Here is a 15,671-nt window from a genome sequence, read left to right as displayed (position 1 = left end):
ACTATTCATAATGCAATAAGTGGGAATCAGATAATAAGTAGAACAGAGTGAATTCTAATATTACAGACAATACAGATTATTGTGTTTTATTTTATTTTTTGCTCTTATTAGATTGCATATATAATATTGTCTATATATATATATATATATATATATATATATATCTTTATGTAACATAAACTTTCTTATTATATTAAATATATTTTATAGCATCCACAGCTGTATGTTAATAATTAATCATTCATCATATTGTCTATTTGAGAGTAGCTTATCCCTAATTGGGCTTGTTCTTTTTCCTCCTGTTGCTTTGAGTTTCATAAATGTAAAATAATACTCTGGCTCGTGTGTTCAGATACACATGAGACTGATCTGTGGGAATGCCTGGGAAATGGGGATTGATGAGACATAGCCTTTACATGTGTTACTGCGATCACTGATATTTATATAATATATTGAACATGGAGTCTGAGGTTCTCAAACTTGGTTCTCAGGACCCCAAACAGATCATGTTTTCCAGGTCTCCTGGCAGGTGCACAAATGTATTCATTACTCACTGACACATTTTAAGAGATCCACAGGTGGAGCTAAGTATCTCACTTGTGATTCTTTGAGGAGACCTGGAAAACATGCACTGTTTGAGGTCCTGAGGACCGAGTTTGAAAATCTCTGCATTAGAACAGCGGTTCTCAACTCCAGTCCTCAAGTACCTACAACAGATCATGTTTTCTGGATTACTTTAATCATGCACAGGTGAGTTAATCTATTTTGCTGTATAAGAAATTATCCCACCTGCTTACACTGACAGAAATCTTCAATACATGACCTGCAGGGGGGTACTTGAGGTAAGAGCCACTGCATTATACAACCAACACCTTGTGTATGATAGCCATGGGTTTTTGTGGTGTTTTAGTGTATGATACATTTACAGATTGTATTAGTCAGCAATGAAGGGTTGTTTGAAAGATTTTCCATGAATGTTCTATCAACATAATATAGTTTGCACTTAACTGTTAGCAAGACTGAAAGGGGGGCTAGAAAGATTCAAGTGATAATTGTGCTAAAGTGGTTTGTTTGGAGACATAAACAAAAAAGATCGTTCAAAGCGCTGTCAGATGTCTGAATTTAGTTAATAAAAAAAGTTTTAGGAAACTTGATAGAAATAATTACATAGCAATTACATCAACATAAAACATATAATACAATAAAATTAAATTTCACTTAACAAACAATCTGTCATGATTAATATACTGTATGTCTGCAAAAAAGAAAAGAAAGAACTGTTGGGCACTACTGTATATTGCCATGTAGTTGAGTCCAAAAATAGACTATAATACAGATATCCACTTATATGTATAAATTGTGTCCACAGCGTTTCTTTGATTGTTAAAATTGACACATCTTGGGTTTAATAAGATACTTTGTATAGAAGGCTATCTGACAAGCTGGAAATGCTGAAAATCTCCGATTAGTAGTGCAGACTGTCATTCAGTTGTCATTATCTCTGAAATAATGACACGTGGGAGATGGTAACTATTTGTTTTTGTATCTAATACCTCTTTTCCACCAAAAACCCGGGTACAACCTGGGTTTTTAGACATGATTCCAACCCAGGTCAGACACCGTTTACAAAGCACCATCGATCTGGGTTATTCTCAGGTCAGCCACGTTCACACTGAATCTGGGTCTGCCCTGCTAAACTTGTGAGATCATAAAAAGTGGGAGGTGACTGCTCCATAACCACCAATCGGCTAATTTTAGGCATGACCCAGGTCGGATGTCCCGGGTTGCGCCGTATATACCCCTTCTACATCGGAGCTAAAACCTGGGTTATAGCAGGGTTAACCCGGGTAGCTCCCTGGTGTAAAAGGGGAGAGGGTTGGATCGCCGGGTCAAGTGACTCGGCAATCCAACCCAGGTAACTAGCAGGGCTTAACATGGGCGTAGCCCGTGAAACCCTGCTGTGAGAACAGCGCACTCCGGGTCACGATGACCTGGAGTGCGCTGCAAACCGGCCGATTGGTCCGGCTTCAGTGGCGCTTGGAGATGACGTCATCTCCAAACATCCACTTTCATGCTGGGAAAGCCGGGTCTATGCAGACCCGAATCCGGTGTGAGCGGCGCCAACTCGGGAAAATCCCGAGTCGGCGCCGGCTAAATTCTGGGTCTGATCCGGATAGGAACTCTAAGCCTGATTCAGAGCTGGATGCTCTGACAGAGTGCTCACTCTGAATCAGGGCTGTCCCTCTGTTTTTTTTAGAGCGGCCTCCTGGCCGCTCGCATAGCTGTGGGTGACCACCCACAGCTATAGCGAGCTTGCAGGAAGATGGTCGCAATGGTCAAGACCATTGCAACCATCATGCTTGCGATGAGACCCTTGTGGTAGGGTCTTGTTGCCGCAAGCCCTAGAGTGCTTTCGGCGCTACCAGAACCAAAAGCACTCCCACTGACATCACTTGTGATGTCAGTGGGGCCGGTCCCAGAGAGTAGGCATTCCCATGGGAATGCCTCCGTCTGGCCAGTCATGCCCCCGGCCCACCCACCAAAGGGGGCTTGCTGTCACTCAACATCGACAGCACACCCCCCCTGGTACGAGACCCGGAGCGACCCATATGCGAGCACAGTGCTCGTGAGCGGGTCTGAATCAGGCCCTCTGTTCCAACTCTGGGTCAGACCCGGAATTTTGGTGGAAAAGAGGTATTACATAGCCACCTGGGTTGGATTGCAAGGTCACTTGACCCGGGTTCTTTCTCAGGGACCCTTTTACACTGAGCTGCGACCTGGGTAGACCCAGCAATAACCTGGGTTTTTGCTCTGGTGTAAAAGGGGTATAATACAGGATTTATTGTATCCAAAGTAAAATATTTTCACAAATATTGTATCTGATGTTATAACAAATAACCGAACATTGATAGTCTGCCACTTTACAGGTGTCCTATTTCGGATCTGACAAGCCCTCATTTTCAAGAATGCTGGCTGTTGTCACCCTATCCTTGCCCCCAAATAGCTGCACATGTGCAGGTCTCACACCATCAGAGATGTATGTAAGCATCGGGCTTGCATACATCTCTAAATCTGGCCCATTGTTCTGTACAGGTAGACTACAAGTCCCAGCAAGCCTGCCCCGGCATGATGGCACTAATAGAACCACAAGTGACAGCTTGCCCAGACATTAAGGACCTTCTGGCACCTTTAGTCTGCCTGTAAAAAAAAATAATTAATAAAACGCAAGACACTACATATAGTATCCTTTTATTTAAAAAAAAAACACTCCCCCACATCTCTTTCACCAATGTAATACTCACAAAATCCATGGATTAGATCCTCTTCATTCCATGGGTCTGATTCAGACCCACTCGCGAGCGCTGAGCGCTCGCAAGTGGGTCGATGGTGGCCCTGTGTGCATGCGCACGATGGAGCCGGCTCCCTCGTGCGCATGCGCGAGACCCAGATAGCGATGGGCAAACCGTCGCTCCGGGTCTCGTACCAAAGGGGGCGTGATGTTGATGTTGAGTGACAGCACTCCCCCTTTGGTGGGTGTGCCGGGGGCGTGGCTGCCCAGATGGAGGCGTTCCCATGGGAATGCCTACCGTCTGGGGCCGGCCCCACTGACATCACAAGTGATGTCAGTGGGAGTGCTTTCGGCTCTGTTTGAGCCAAAAGCACTCTAGGGCTTGCGGCAATGAGACCCTACCAAAAGGGTCTCATCGCAAGCCCGATGGTCGCGATGGTCTTGACCATTGCGACCATCTTCCTGGCCACTCACTATAGCTGTGGTTGGTCACCCACAGCTATACCAGTGGCCAGGAGGCCGCTCTAAAAATCAAGAAGGACGTCCCTGATTCAGAGCGAGCGCTCCGTCAGAGCGTCCGGCTCTGAATCAGGGCCCATGTACCATCCCCAATTCTTTTCAAAGCAAATTTGAACTGTCACCCTTTGCAGGGTCCTGGAGCTGAGTGGTAGGTTACTCCCAGTCACTCCATTAAAATGAATGGGGAAGCACAGATTGACTGAGATCCTGAGAATAGTTTCCATGGCAGTGTCAGCTTTCAGCCAGTCAGCACTTCTCCGATCATTTCAATCAGAGATGTGTGCTGACCCTTGTGTTTTGGTTCTAATTTATAGTCTTGTTTTGCTTTTGCCAATACCAACCTCACTTGTTTTGATTTTGGACCTGTTTTTTTTTCCACAAAATTGCTAAAAACAGCTAAAATCATGTAATGTGGGCCTGTTTTTGTTTAAAATTAACCTCAACAACATTAATTTCCAGTAGAGATAAGTGGGTCCGGATTTACTCAGATTTACTTGGTTCTCAAAATGGCATTTTATTGGCTATCAGCTATTACGTGTTTTGGATAGCCAATTCAATAAATCCGAACTAATCTGAACTTGCAGTAATATGACGATTAGAACCTAGTAAATCCGAACCCGCTCATCTCTAATTTCCAGTAATTTCCAGACAATTTTGAACAGCTCACAATATTGTTCACCAATATTGCCCAGAGGCTGGCTGGCTAAACTAAGTAACAGCGAAGCTGAGCAAATACATTTCAGTTTAAAAGACTGTAGCACATCTATGAAACATTGACACACAGCAGTGGTAGACAGAATGGCACTTTAATAAACTATCTGACCCCATAGAAACCAAGAATGTTTTCATTAATCAAGAACTAGATCAGAGGTCAGAGAGCAGTACAGGGAGATGGAATATATATGTACTGGAAGGCAGGTAAAGGATTGATTCATTATAATTGATTGATTTAAGAAAATAATATTTAAGACCATAGAAGAATACAATGCTAATGTCCAAACATTCCTCAGAAATGTTGAAAGAGAAGCCAAGAAAATTAATAGTTACACCCTAGAGCTGCAAACTCCAAAACAGCCTTTCTTGCACTAACAAATATTAGAGGCTGACCTGACCATACTGCCCTCCACCTCCTCCTTCCTAATTGGGTAACTCAGGCCTATAGTACATCTATGAGGTGCACCAGAGAGTCTGAGGGGTATATTTACTAAAGTGCGGGTTTTTAGACGTAGAGATGTTGCCCATGGCAAGCAATCAGATTGTAGCTATTATCTTATAGGAGGAGCATGAAATTTTAAGTACAATCTTATTGGTTGCTATGGGCAACATCTCCAATTATAAAATCTGCACATTAGTAAATATACCCCTGAGTATGAGGGATAATACAATGTTTTTTCTCCTAAATCTAGTCCACAAACAGATTTTCAGCTTATCCATTATCTACAAGCTTGCAAGAATTTATGTTGACTGTTGTGAATAATCTATTAAATTGTTTTGTGCATATTACTGAATAATACTGAATAAGGTCCATAATTCTGTTAATTGTTTTTTGTGAGTCACCACATTATTTCTGGTTAAAAATCTGTTGCTAATTAGTAATCAATTAGAGCAATAACTAATTAAAATGTTTGTCTATGCAGAAAAGACTGTCCCCAATGCCCCTCAAAAATTCAACCCGTAATGAAAAGAAAAGTGATGCAAGATGGTTTGTCCTTGGGCTCCCGGCTCCCACCCACCCTTATGACATGCACAGTTTAACAAACCAAGCATGTCAGTAACAGGGCTGCCACTTTTGTGGCTAAAATCTTTGGTTTGTTTGAACTCCCACAAAACAATTTTTTGAAAGGACTACCTCTGATCATTAATGAGGAGGTTGATGATGAGGTTGTTGGCAGTGGATATTGCATGTGCTGGTCCAAACTGCGGGTAGCAGATACTGGACTGCTTGTTATTATTTTACAAATTATTTTAATTTTGTTATATAAATTGCATGAACTTGCAGCAAATGACACATAACAGGGAAGAGGTGCATAGATGAAAACGCCCTTACCTCTACTAACTTTGGCCCTCATTCAGAGCCGTACGCTCTGAGCAGAGCGCACGCTCTGAATGAGGGCCGCCCTCCATAAAAATGGAGCGTCCTCCTGGACGCTCGTATAGCTGTGGGTCACCACCCACAGCCTATATGAGCGTGCATTTTGATGGCCGCGATGGTCGTGACCATCGCAACCATCGAAACTGCGAGCCGGAGCCTGCGGTTGAGGTTTTCAACCGCAAGCTCCGGAGTGATTTTGGCTCTATCAGAGCCAAAATCACTCCCACTGACATCACTAGTGATGTCAGTGGGCCGGCTTCTGATGGGAGGCGTTCCCGTGGGAATGCCCCCGTCAGGGAGGCACGCCCCCGGCACGCCCACCAAAGGGGGCATGCTGTCAATCAACATTGACAGCACGCCCCCTTTGATCAGACACAACGCGCAAAGGACTTTCCTTCGCTCGTCGCATCTGGCGCATGCGCACGACGGAGCTCCCTCCGTCGTGCGCATGCTCAGTGCAGAACATCGACCCACTTGCGAGCGGACAGCCGCTTGCGAGTGGGTCTTAATCAGGGCCCTTGGCCTTAGAAATGGTACAGATGCCTTCACAAAAGATGTCAGGATTTGGGTTAAAATAATTCCACACCCAAAAAGTGGCTTTTCTGTTCTTATGCCCAGGCATGACAATGATATTCTTTATATCATGAGCAAGAACTGCTGCCACTAGTGACTGACTTACACAAACAGCCTTACTAGCATCAGATAGTACATAAATATCCCCCTCATTCTCCTGTTACACTTCCACACTAGTGTTCTCAATTTCTATTATGTTACCATCTTTACTTGTGCTGCTCATCCCCACATTTGCAGAAGGTGCAGAAATGGAAGGAGGCTTCTCTAAGAGTACAGTTCAGAAATGTCAGACTGACACATAGTATTCATGGACACCCTTAGACTCTCCTGTTTTTTCAGCCTTAGTGGTTTTTTTCTGCTCTGATTTGCCTGTTTTAATTTTGACACCCCTTCTAGACTTCAAGAATTAGAAGTTGTTGCATCGTCATATGAGGCTACAGAAGAAGATGCCTGACTGACAGCAGTTGCAGAACTACCAGTCAATAATATAGGCCAATGCTTGAGCTTTTCTTTGCCACTGTGTGTAGCATGTGGGCAATTTTGTATTTTTAAACAGGAAACGTTCCCTTTATTATTAGAGGTGATTTTTTTTTTCTTTAACATTGTACAATATTGTATTGATTTCAGGTGCCGAATCTTAAACTTCTATGCCCTTGAACCCTGGCTTTAGTACACTACATACCAGTACCAACACCCTCTTCTGCAGCCAGTCCCACAATGCAGTGTCTGTAGTACAGTGCCCCATGATCTACATTGAGAAATGGCACCAGATCATAGGGGAGATAGTTTATATACACTAGAATACAAAACACGTGAGATCTAGCGCCAGGAAGATTACATTTTGCCTAGTTTGCGGATCTTAATATGGTGGGGAAATCTGAGCTGGGACTCTGATCCCCTTGGAATTGATAAGTTCCTGGAAACCGAACCCACTCATTTGTAATTTCAATGGAGTGACAGGAGCATAGGGACCCTGCAAAGGGTGTCTGTTAATTGTTGTTTTGTTTTGAAAAGAATTGTGGATGCTACATGGAACAAAGATAATCTTATTCATGTATTTTGTGAGTATTAAATTGAAAGATGAATGTGTGAGCAGTCTGGTTACAGGGAGGAACTAAAGGTACACTCATACTGGGCCCCGAGGACCAGAGTGGCCCTGAGGCCCAGACAGGTGCAAAACAAGGCCGCAGATGGCGGACTCACTTTTCCAGCCCTCGGCCACCGGGACCCATAGCCGCCCAGTCGCTGGTCTCTTGTAGCCTGGCCCGGGTAGCGCTGGGCTCTTCCAGGTGGTTCAGCTGTGGTCTGAGCCAGGCCTGACCTTAAGTCAGCAATGCAGTGGCGTGACATCATAGGTCACGTCGCCGCACGTCTTCCTTGCCCATCAGGCAGGTTGCGCTGCTGGGGTGGTGAGGAGTTGAGGTGATAGGTGATAGAGGATAGGGAATAGGGGCTAGGGGCAGAGGAAGGTGAGGGGGCTGCGGATGGAAGAAGGTGAAGGGTGCAGAGGAAGGTAATAGGGACTGGTAATGAATGGTGATTGGGGATGGGGACAGAAGATGGTGATGGAGGCTGGGGATGGAGGAAGGTGAAGGGGCAGAGGAAGGTGATGGGGGCTGAAGGTGATAGGGACTGGGGACAGAGGAAGGTGAAGGGGGCTGAGGACGCAGGTGATTGAGGAAGGTGATGGGGGAAATGGAAGGTGATGGGTTTGGGGATGGAGGAAGGTGATGGGGCAGAGGAAGGTGATGGGGGCTGGGGGCAGATGGTGATAGGGGCTGGGGACAGAGGAAGGGGACTGGGGACGCAGGTGATTCAGGAAGGTGATGGGGCAGAGGAAAGTGATTGGGCTGGGGATGGAGGAGGGTGAAGGGGCATAAGGTGATAGGGGCTGGTGACAGAGGAAGGTGAAGGGGGCTGGGGGCCCAAGTGATGGAGGAAGGTGATGGGGCAGAGGAAAGTGATTGGGCTGGGGACAAAGAAAGTGATGGGGGGTTTCTGGGCTGATGATGGTGAAGAACTACAGCCTGCATCGTTAGTGACAGAGAGACAGGGTGGGAAGTCATAGAGTATTTTTACTTTATTTTAAGGCTGGCATAATTTCAGTTAACATTATCATCTTTCACATATCACACATGCAGGGGATGGATGTGCAGGAACGGGGGTTGTGGTGGTGAGAATGTGGGCCCCCCAGAGATATCAATGTACCAGGCCCCAAGATTTCCGTTGCCGACCCTGTGTGTGGGGGAAGGCTTTTTTAATAAAGCTGTACAATATTCTGTATCTTTTTGTTTATTTTCATATTTTCTATACCCTTAATATCTGAGCATGCTGGCACTTGTGGTTCTTCAAGTGCTATCATGCCAGGGCAGACTTGTTTGGACTTCCTCTTGCAAAAAACTATTTTATTTCACTATTTAGATCATACTGACTCTGGGCAGTGCTTTGAATCCACTGCAGTTTAAAGATGGATTCATAGTTCTATTTGACAGCAGAGATTATCATAAAGGCAGTGGTAGTCCCTCACCACGGTGTCACCCGGTGGCGGGAGGGACGTTGGGGGGGCAAAGCGCCATAAGGGGCGTGGCCTCATGGGAAGGGGTGTGGCTTTGCGGGAAGTGGAGGTGGCCTCACGGCCGAACCCCATGGCCCCGTTATCACTCGGAGCCTGGAGGTAGGGGCAGGGGTGTTGGAGGTGCGTGCAGTGCCGACAGGCTCCCTCACAGTGTCAGGAGCCGAGTGCTGCACTTAATTATACAGTACAGCACCCGGCTCCTGTCACTGAGGGGGATTATGCACCTTGGTGTCACCCCTTGGTTTCACCCCTGTGCCGCGCAACCCCTTTGTGACGTTACTGCATAAAGGGGACAATCAGCCAGGTTTTTGGATAGAAAAAAAGATGGGTATCTCTGGCACTTTGCAATAAACACTGAAAAACAATGAATAGTAAATCCTGCATTTTTGGGCACCAATCTGCTGCCGATGTCCATTGGATTGTAATAGAAAGCAAACATGAATCTTAATACATTTACCCCCTAGACCAGTGGGCCTAAAAATCAGTTTTCAAGGCAGCCTAACTGTCCAGGTTTTAAGGATATCCATAGTTGAGCACAGATTGCTAGATCAAATTGACCGAGGATCCCTGGTGTCTATGCAGAGCCGTAACTAGACTTTTTGGTGCCCTGTGCCAGAAAGAGCATTGGTGCCCCCTCTATTTTTCAAATGGGGACAAAACGCACACGAAAAAGGGGCATGACCTCATGGGGAAGGGAAAATATGGTGAGGCAAGGAGATGCTGGGGATAAAATAAATGAAAGCTACAAGTGAGAATGATTATAACCAGAAAATTGAAAGGCTCAAACAGCGCCCCCTGCCCTGCGGTACCCTGTGTGGTGGCACAGGTCCCATTACCCTAGTTACAGCCCTGTGTCTATGCATGGTTATTCTTAAAACCTGGACTGTTAGGGTGCCTTAAGGACCAAGTTTGGGAACCTGTGCCCTAGACTTTTAGGTTAGCACTGTGGGTCTCATTCAGAGGCGGTCGGAGGAAGCAAGCGGTCGCTCAGAAACTGGGCGGCCACTTGCATCCCGACCGCCCGCCTCTGTTGCGGTCGTTAGGCTGTGGGTTAACACTCACAGCTCTAACGACCGCTCTGGTGATGGTCAGAGACCATCGGGGCTTATGACGAGACCCTAGGGTAGGGTCTCCCTTGTCGTAAGCCCCGGAGAGCTTCTGGCTCTGTCTGAGCCGGAAGCTCTCCACTGACATCACTAGTGATGTCAGTGGGGCCTCCCCCAAATGGCAGGCGTTCCCATAGGAACGCCTCCATTTGGGCTGCCACCCCCCCGGCCCGCCTTCCAAAGGGGGCGAGCTGTCAATCAACACCGACAGCTCGCCCCCTTTGGATCGAGACCCGCTACGACCGGCGCTGTCGGTCGTAGCGGGCCTCACGCATGCGCGTGCCGGCGCCGTCATGCGCATGCTCTGTGGGGGGCCATCGATCCGGTCCGAGCGCATCGGCGCTAACAACCGGGTCTGAATGACCCCCTGTATTCTTTGGGTGTTTTTTCCATATAAAAATGAGGCAAGTTTTTTTCAAACTCTTTAATCAGGTTTGTTATCATCAACAATAAGGGGCCTGTGAAATATCCTTCATTTGGCTATTTACAGATTTGTCCTTATACAACTTGCCTCAATAAAGTGAGCTGCCAGGTCCCATGCAACTTTGCTAGCACTGGGCATCTTTTTTCACCTGAAAATGCATTTTAGTCGCAATGTGATGCGACTAGAAAGCACCAGGAGACTGGGCTGGTTAATTGGATATACGCCACTTGTATATCCGAGTGCATCTGAGTCTGTATACAAAGCACAACAGTACTTGGCGTGGAAAAAAACCTGAGGCCGCAGCAGAGTAGCACTTCATTCAGAGACTCAGTCGCACACAGATATACAAGTGTCACATATCATATTAATCATCACAGTCTCCTGGTGAATCCTACAGATGTGCCCAGTTTCATTGTGGCTGATCGCTACAAAAACGTGCGCACGCATCACGCCATGCAATTCCTCATGGCTGCATTCAACATGCTACGCTATGGCACTCACTGCAATTATGCCATGCATTCCTATGGAGGCACGGTCTCGTATCAGCTTGCAGGCACGCGTCTCTTGCTATGCATGGCACGATTCACTGTGCCATCGGCAACAATTTAGCTGGCATATCTGTAGTTGCATCACATTGTGACTAATATGCATTTTCAGGCAAAAAAGATGCCTGGCGCTAGCAGAGTCATACAGGACCTAGCGCGACAAAAAGGTCAGTTTGTCATGACTGCAGCAAAGGTATATGAGGGCACATCTTTATACATTACTTTATAAAAAAAAAACGGCTTAAAAATTATGCCCTTGATATTTTATATTGTACAGTAATGCGGTTTGTATTTTAATTAAATGATCCTTTCACAAAACAATATATAAAAAAAAGTATAATGCTATGAGATAGAAGCATAAAACAATACATAAGGAAGAGTATAGGTGGAACGGCGCTAGAAGCACATGATCACCATTAATGAATACATAAAATGTAGAGCATTTATTAAAAATATGTATGAATGAAGAATATATGTATAAATGAACAAAGTGTCAATAACATGTACTAAATACAAATATTCACCACTCTCTATAGAAGCTGTAATCTGAAACGTGGGTAGTGTATATACTGTACAACCTTCACATAAAGTACAATAGAAGAGTTTGTGGCAGAACAATGATGGTGTCTGCTCAATGATGGTGTCTGCAGTCACCGGCACATTCTGTGCCGTTTGGGAGTGTTGGCATACTCCCAGGTGGTGGGCAGCTGTTTACACATTCTATCTAACGTTTTTATTGTAATATACTCCCTTTTGGCGCTTGGTGCTTTTTTCCCCTATCGATCTAAAACAATACATAGAAAGAATGTGTTACCTGCTGTAGCTGAATGAACAGGTTTGTCCCCTTTTTGTCTGTGCAGTCTTGAGTTGTTCTCCTCCCTTTTTGCTCAACATTGCACTGTATGACTTTTAGGACATCACTTTCTCTCTCACTACAGTGACTGTGGACTGAACCTGTGCTGCTCGTTACTCAACTGTAGAGGTGAGTTCTACACAACTTAATTTAAACTGAAGAGCTATCAGCCATTCTAGAGTTAAGGTGCGTACACAGTAGATGATAGAGGAATGAATGTACGATTACAACATAATCGTACATCTTCCTGTGCAGTGGATAAAGGACCTCATTAAGAGTCGATCGCTTGCTGCATGCGATCGCTCTAAATGAGGGTGGCTGCTTACTTTTTTAAGTTCCGCCTCTTGGTCGATCGCTAGGCTGTGGGTTACCACCCACAGCTCTTGCGATCAACCAGGGTGATGGTCAAGACCATCGTGACCATCGGGGCATGCGACGAGACCCTAAGGTTAGGTCTCGTCAACCGCAAGCCCCAGGGAGCTTCCTGCTCTGATCAAGCAGGAAGCTCCCCACTGACGACATTGCTGATTTCAGTGGGGCTGCCCCCAAACGGCAAGCGTTCCATCAGGAACGCCTAGATTTGGCCAGCCATGCCCAATGCCCGCCTCCCAAATGGGGCGAGCTGTCACTCACCATCGACAGCTCGCCCCCTTTGGTGCGAGACCCGTAGCGATGGAGCGCCCGTCGCTAGCCGGGTCTCGCACATGCGCACCTCGGAGCCGCCTCCGACGTGCGCATGCCCAGTGGAGAAACATCGACCCGGTTGCGAGTGCTCAGCGCTTGCGACCGGGTCTGAATGACCCTCAATGTGCCTACACTGAACGATATATTGCCATTATCGACAGGTTGGCCAGCATGTTTAGGCGGTGATTGTTGTAAAAAACGACTAATGGGAGCGTGCATCGCTAGTCGTTTTTCGACATTATACTGCACGATTACTGAACGATTAATGAACAATTCCGATGTCGTAATCATTCAATCGTTCATGTTAATCGCCCAGTGTGTACGCACCTTTAGGGCTTAAATATATCCTAATTTTTCAAGGATAATCCTATGTTTCCTACTGGAATCCTTTCCATTGCAAATTTTTTTTACTGGAATCAGAAAACCGATACACCTTAATTACACAGCTTATACTGTAAAATGATTTTCAACCAACATTGGGCCTGATTCAGCAAGGATCGCAGTTGCTTATATGCACGCAATCAGCCGATTGTTGCATAGTACGCATGCATACACATCGCAGTGCACATGCGCGAAGTGGGCGCTGTGATCGGGACTGGTGATTGACAGGAAGTGCCGTTTGTAGGTGGTGATGGGGGTTGATTGGGCAAACAAAGGTGTGTCAGTGCATTGGGATGGTATTGCATGGGCGTGCATAAATTAGCCACTGCGATACCAAACGCAGCCTGAGGCCTCATAGTGTGCGCTGAAGTAAGCAATTCCTGAGTGAGGTCTGACCTGCCTTAACTGTGCGTATGGGTCAGATGTTACTCAATGTTAATGATTGTTTCGCTATGTTGCGCAAGTATACAGATTTGAGTAAGGGGAAGTGGACGTCCTTATGTTAGGCTACGATCGCAAAGTGAATTGCAATTATTTACAGACCACCGCTGATATTAGCAAATGCGTTGCATGCATATAAGCAGAATAGCGATCCATGCTGAATCAGACCCATTGTCCCTTTCCTAATCCTATGTCTTCTGTTTTGGAAAACACCCTCCCCCACCTGAGTTGTAATGCTTTTTTGTCCTAGCAATGATAGCTGGGAGCAGTTCTGATATAAACAATGTGTCTGTTAGAAACTGACACTAGGCTGTTTGAACTTGTTTACATCTCCTGGACAAGAACCATTATGACACTAGCTAGGGTCAGTTTTACAAAATTATGGAGAATGTTGCCCTGGAACCCCCAGCATTCTACTAGTTTGGAGTTAGCGGGGAAAAATTACATTTTGGATGATGTAAGCCACTAATATGGTAATTGGTCCCAAGAATTGCTTTCCTTAATTTAGCACACAAATTTTCAGTGTTATGAGTTACTGGGTTTTTCTTTTGAAGTCTATAGTATAAGTAATGTAATTCTTAGTATTTTAGATTTTTCTTTAAGTTAATGTAGCCATATTGATATATGTCTAGAGTTTGTTATACAGGAAGTATAGGGATATTGTGACAGATCTCTGAGGTATGATATATCACAATTTATTAGGGAAAGTTGTTTTAACATATAAGATTAAATATAGAGATGTATCTTTGTAAAATGTTATGTTTTGATTGTAAAAGGGCGGGACTGGCAGGGGTTAATGTTGGAACATAAGCATGCAGAGCAGGGGCGGAGTGATATAGGTGGTAGTGATTTGTTGTCTGTCAGGAATAGAGGATCCGTTTAGAGAGAGGGGAGTTAAGAGCTGTTAGCAGCATCTGACAGTCTGGAGTTCCCCTCACCAAAGACTGCCACTCATCACTCCACTGGCGATGTGTGAAGGGAGATCCTAGCAGCATCCGGGAGTGTGAGTTTGCGCAGGGCCAGAGTGAGGCTGGATGGGTAGCGACTTGGTCAGAGGTGACTAGAGTTCCCAGCAGCTGTTCCAGTTGAAGGCGGCTGGAGGTGAAGAGTACAGTCGCATCAGAGCCGGGGCCGGTCAGTAAGAGAGACTGCCCATATTGAGATAGCTAACAGCCGTGCCTGAGTCCCAGCCACCAATACCAAGGCAAGGAGAGCCTGCATTATACAGGCAGCTGACAGCTAGTCTGGTAGCAGAAGTGAGTAAAGCTAACCAGTGGCAGTGGGAACAGCAGCAGCGCTGTACCTACAGTGACTACTATTACACCAGTAACACACTCAGCTGGATCTCTTATACAGCATTAATAATTGACCTTAAACCTAAACAGCACAGATAGGAGTTATTCTACCCCAGAAGTCACCTTGAGACTTATACTAACATTATTATTTGGAATCCTAGTCAAACATATAGCAAAATAGGAGGAAAAGTACTAGGGAGATGATCCTGAGGAGAGAAGAGCACCTGGAGTACTGCTTTATCCTGAATTTTGGGCAAGCAGCAACCTTCAAATTATCTACAGTATAAGTACTGCTTGATCTCATCAATAATTGGGAACATAGGCCCTGATTCAGAGCCGGACGCTATTTGCGGTCGTTCATTCAGAAAAAAGGGGTGGCTATTCAAATTAACCGTTCGCTCTTTGCGGTCTGTTGACGCCTCTATGTCTGAACGAGCGAACAAAACTTGCGGTCGTAATTTTGAAAAATACGCCCCCTGGCTGCTCGCACCATACGTCATGTCCGCTATTTATTAGATTAATCGAGTACATCGAACAACGTATGAACTGCTCGCTATTCTTGTGGTTGGTTTTTCCTACCGCTATCTTGCGAGCAGTTCTGCCTATAAAACAACCAAGTGACGTGGTCGATGACGCTGCTGTTTTAATTATGCACACCCTTAAAACGCCCGTTTTGACCTTTAAGCACGCCTGCGTTCTGAATTCCACTCCCTTTTTTCAAGCACCTTCCCCTGTTACCACCCACATACGCCTCCTCCTGTCACTCAAAATAGCAGGCATTCGCTATTTAGCGAACAAACTATTTTCGGCCGCACTGACTGGTTCGCGCATGCGTATTACAATCCGTACGCATGTGCAGATGAGCTTACGAGCGGCTCTGAATGAGGGCCATAG

The 15,671-nt window shown here is 45.7% G+C and overlaps 1 protein-coding gene across 2 annotated transcripts in view; it reads left to right on the top strand.

Annotated features, from left to right (window-relative positions):
* The first annotated feature begins 776 nt into the window (after positions 1 to 776).
* The window catches only part of LOC148523558 (retinol dehydrogenase 7-like), a 62,800-nt gene continuing 47,905 nt past the window's right edge, over positions 777 to 15,671 (top strand). The window contains exons 1-2 of one of the 2 annotated variants that reach the window (XM_088473180.1): positions 805 to 842; positions 12,062 to 12,105. The gene's annotated coding sequence lies outside the window, so the exon portion shown is untranslated. Of the gene's footprint in view, positions 843 to 12,061; positions 12,106 to 15,671 lie in introns of both variants that reach the window. The other variant, XM_088473178.1, reaches the window with a different exon arrangement.

This window comes from Taudactylus pleione, unplaced genomic scaffold (assembly GCF_031769625.1).
Source record: "Taudactylus pleione unplaced genomic scaffold, aTauple2 ptg000130l, whole genome shotgun sequence".
NCBI lineage: Eukaryota > Metazoa > Chordata > Amphibia > Anura > Myobatrachidae > Taudactylus > Taudactylus pleione.
This window is presented reverse-complemented; position numbering and strand designations above follow the sequence as displayed.